This window comes from Alosa pseudoharengus, unplaced genomic scaffold (assembly GCF_046254945.1).
Source record: "Alosa pseudoharengus isolate Yale_2024_CS ecotype anadromous, Long Island Sound unplaced genomic scaffold, YU_APseudo_1.1 YU_APseudo_1.1_scf_9, whole genome shotgun sequence".
NCBI lineage: Eukaryota > Metazoa > Chordata > Actinopteri > Clupeiformes > Clupeidae > Alosa > Alosa pseudoharengus.
Window position 1 is genome coordinate 29273177 of NW_027468881.1, and position 463 is coordinate 29273639.

The 463-nt window shown below is 44.3% G+C and overlaps 1 protein-coding gene across 1 annotated transcript in view; it reads right to left on the reverse strand.

The window, feature by feature from the left end:
* Positions 1-240: 240 nt before the first annotated feature.
* ocstamp (osteoclast stimulatory transmembrane protein) overlaps positions 241-463 on the reverse strand; it is a 4133-nt gene continuing 3910 nt past the window's right edge. The window contains exon 4 of the mRNA XM_076276124.1: positions 241-463. This exon is cut by the window's right edge and continues 845 nt beyond it. The gene's annotated coding sequence lies outside the window, so the exon portion shown is untranslated.

Here is a 463-nt window from a genome sequence, read left to right on the forward strand (position 1 = left end):
CAAAACAGCATTTTGCTGTACAATACCGTATTCTCAATAGTAAATGATTTGGAAAATACAGATTTATATGCATAGAAGCCAATGAAAGACAGAAGAGCTTTAGGTTTAGATCAACAGTGTGAAAAAAGACCCCCCCCCCACACACACACACTCTCGTGTGTGTTCCTCATCAGCGGGTGATTAGCATCAGAGCAGCGGCGTATGCTAACCCCCCCCCCCCCACACACATACACACCTTCATCAGAATACTCATCTGGAGTGCATGGAGAAATGCACTCACACACACACACACACACACACACACATACACACACAACAGATTCATTATGAAGACATCCACATGATCTGACAGCACATACAGAGGATACATAACAGACGTAAAAATGTCTTACATCGCTTTAGTGCCACCTAGTGGAGGCTCAGGAGCACAGCATTGTGTAACTAAATTCAGCTCAGCCTGATC